Genomic DNA, 3,465 nt, shown 5'->3' with positions numbered 1-3,465 from the left:
GGGGTGGGGGGGGGACACCCTGGGAACAGTCATGACCTCCAAAAGGTGGACACCAGAGGAGGAGGTGGGAATGCAAGAGGAATGCTGGGAATTTTTGGCGAGAGACAGAGCCAAGGAGGAGATCCAAAGGGGGAGACCGCATCTCCGCTCAGTGACCCCCCCCCAAAAAAAAATAGAATGTACGACATAAGTAGCTTGAAAAATGCAGAAGCCAGAAGGTTTTTTGCAAACTTTTTTTTTTTTTTTTTTTGCTGTAGCTGGAATTAAGGCCCCAGTCAAGGAGGAGCGAATTATGAACAGTTCAAAATAACAATGAACATAAAAACCTCAAATAAATTTCAGGTGTTCTCGTAGGCTTTTGTTTTTTTTTTTGCTTTGTAGTCAAGCGTGTATTTTTTTTGTTCATTATGATAACAAAACTGCATTCAGTCCACACCCGAAGCGTGAGTGTGGCTTTGAATGGTTTTGCCGTCTTGGACGGCTCCAGATGTTTATCTTCTCGAAGCAATGTGCGCATCTGGAGCGCATTGCGGAGCCCGCGGGCTCGCAACCTTGAACGGTTCACGCGAGGGGATCGGAAATTTTTATACCTTAGAATGTTAAAATGCATGTTTTGGGTGTGGGGGGTCTGTGGGGGGGGGTATTATTATTTTTTTGAAATAACTATATGGTGGTGATGATTGTGCAGCAGAGATGGACGGAGGAGGATGAGTTGTGTGTGTGTGGGGGGGGGGGCATAAAATGGAGGATTATCAAGGGAGGCGAAGGGTGTTTCTAATGAGGAGAGGAGGGGCTCGGGGTGGGGGGAGACAAGTGTCAAGAGTGGCATTTACACATGTATAAGGAATGAGAGGGAGGGAGGGGGGGTCACGCAGACTGTACGTGGTGACAGGACGGTGTGAGTGCACAAAATCAATGCGACCGTCTGCGTGCGCGTCGTCGCGTCCATGTGCAGATATCGCTCCACTTTCCTCCTTTGCCCCCCCACCCCCTCCCTCGGCCCCCATCTTGAGTCACATGCCTGCAAACCACAGGCAAAGTCGGCAAGCTTTCTCCTATATTGGAAATAAAAACGTCTTTTGTCGCGTTTGCTCGTTACCCGCTCAAATATTTATGACAGAGCTCCCTCAGTGAGTCGATGGAACCATGTACCGAGGACGCCAAACATAAAACAGGCCGCGAAGTACCCGGGGTGACAAATGACTGTGTGTGTGTGTTCTTGTCCTAGTATATTTGCGTGGACCGAACAAACATTCTCGGTCATTTTGAAATATATATTTTTTTAGAACAGGAATTAAAATAACACTTATTAACCGTCACATTCCTTTCTTCTTCCTCTTTGTTTTTTTTTTTGGTCTTTCTCCCCTCACCATGTCAACTCGACACATGCATACACTCAAAGTAAGTGCACTCACACACACATACATCACGCTCTCTCTTCTTACCACCCACACAGAAAGGAGGACAGATACAGGCCACAAAACACACACACACACACACACACACACGCACACACACACACACACACACACACACACACACACACACCAGTGTTCACCATGCTCAGCAAGATCAGATGTCAGCTCTACTGACACACCACACCACACACACATGCACACGCACACACACACAAACTGGGAGGTGGGGGGGGCTGTATTTTTCTCTTCACCATGCTCTGTTTCCTTCTCCCTCTTATAGAATATATACATTTTTAAAAACCTTCGCACATGCCGTCCACACACACACACACACAATATTGGGGGAAAAGTGCATTTGGTGGAGAGAGTGGATGATTTTAAAGATTGCGAAGGCGTTTGCTTACGGCTCTTAAGATTAAAAAAAAGAAAAAGAAAAAGCGAGGGTCGATCACCTCACCTTGCTGGGAATGTAAGCAAAGTATGTCCATGAGAGGGTACATGCAGACATACAAATGGCTCAACGCACAATCGCGCGCATGAATAAATGATGTTTGGAGAAAGCCAGCGTGAACCAAGCGTCCCTCTGTGCACAAAAAAAAAAAAAAAAAAAAAAACATTTTGAAAGGGGAAGTTGCACAAGTGTGCACACCCTCTCACAACTGAGGTTGTGGCTATGTTCAGAGTTTGTTGTGGAACAAATCACAAATTCAAACTCCCGTTACATGGGAGTCGGCTCAAATTTGCCACCAATTAATATGAAGAGCCCTAAATAAAGGTGTTCTAGTCGGCTTTTCTGGACATTTTTGGCAGGGGTTTCAAGCATTTTTGGCTGGATTTAGGCCTATAGACGGCATGAAGCGAATTATGAACAGCTAAGAATAGCAGCACAAAACCAGAACCCCAAATAAAGTTTAGCTGTTCCTGTCGGCTTTTCCTGATCTTCTTTTTTTTCCTTTGAGCTGAAGCCTGGAGGTTTTGTGCTCACAACTGATTGTTATTATGAGTTCTTTGACCGGAACTGAGGCCTTCAACAAGGTAGAGCGAATTATGAACAGTTCCAAATATCAGTAAGCATAAAACCCTCGCCTGAAATAAAGTTCGGATGTTCTTGTCGGCTTTCCCTCACTTACTATTTGCTTTCTTTGCAGAAGCCTGAAGGTTTTGTGCTAACTTGACCGCTATTTGCAACTGTTCATAATTCGCAGTTGATGACGGTGTGTCTAATGAAGCTTCCCGTTCACGCCGTGGTGGAAATTGAACGCGTGTCGTGTTCGCAACATTTCAAATCTTTTGCATCTGGCGCGAGAAAAAAAACTGCGGCGTCACTTTGACATACGACCCCCGTTGCGGTGACGCTGCCAAAGGTGGGGTGTGTACGTTTGTAAAATGACAATGCCCAACCACGACGGAAGTGACTGCATCTTTTGCTCTTGCGCATATTTTTTTGTATTTTTTTTTGTGCGTTTGTTTACATTTGCATGTAAACAGCATGTTGAGATGCACGCACGCCGGTGTAAACACGGGCGAGCGTGCCGCATTCGTTCCCTCTTTCCGTCGGCGCCCCATTTGTATGTAAATGCTCATCCCGGTTGAAGGCAAAGGACAGCGAGAGCGTGTTGAGGAGGCAGAATGTAGATGCAAAGACGCACAAATGTGGAGGAGACGCGCAAGTAAAGTGCAAGGCAGGGAGAGGAATAGAGGGAGGCAGAAGCGGGGGGGGGGTGAAAAAGGGAAGGCTGGATAGACAGAATAGACGAGCTCAGCAAGAGAGGCGGAGGAGGAGGAGGAGGAGGAGGGTGATTTTGACAGATGTGTGTCTGCACTCACACAAAAGACGGAAAGTTTCTCATTCTGAGGGGATTTTTAAGCCTCCCCCCCCCAAAAAAAAAAAAAATCAAAGCACTGCATCCTTGTGTGTTTTGTGCTAACATGTCCGGCCACAACATTAGGCACACCTGACCGCATTTAATTCGCAAATGCATTGTTTTTTTTTTTATTTTTTATATGGTGTACCCAATGAAGTGGCTGGACATCAGTCGCTCGGATG

General features: G+C 46.1%; 1 protein-coding gene across 2 annotated transcripts in view; it reads left to right on the top strand.

The window, feature by feature from the left end:
• wnt5b (wingless-type MMTV integration site family, member 5b) overlaps positions 1–3,465 on the top strand; it is a 42,660-nt gene that overhangs the window by 7,270 nt on the left and 31,925 nt on the right. The window lies entirely within an intron of this gene.

This window comes from Hippocampus comes, unplaced genomic scaffold, assembly GCF_001891065.2.
Source record: "Hippocampus comes isolate QL1 unplaced genomic scaffold, H_comes_QL1_v1.1 scaffold127, whole genome shotgun sequence".
NCBI lineage: Eukaryota > Metazoa > Chordata > Actinopteri > Syngnathiformes > Syngnathidae > Hippocampus > Hippocampus comes.
The sequence above is the reverse complement of the archived record's forward strand: the minus strand, read 5'-3'. Positions and strand labels throughout refer to the sequence as shown.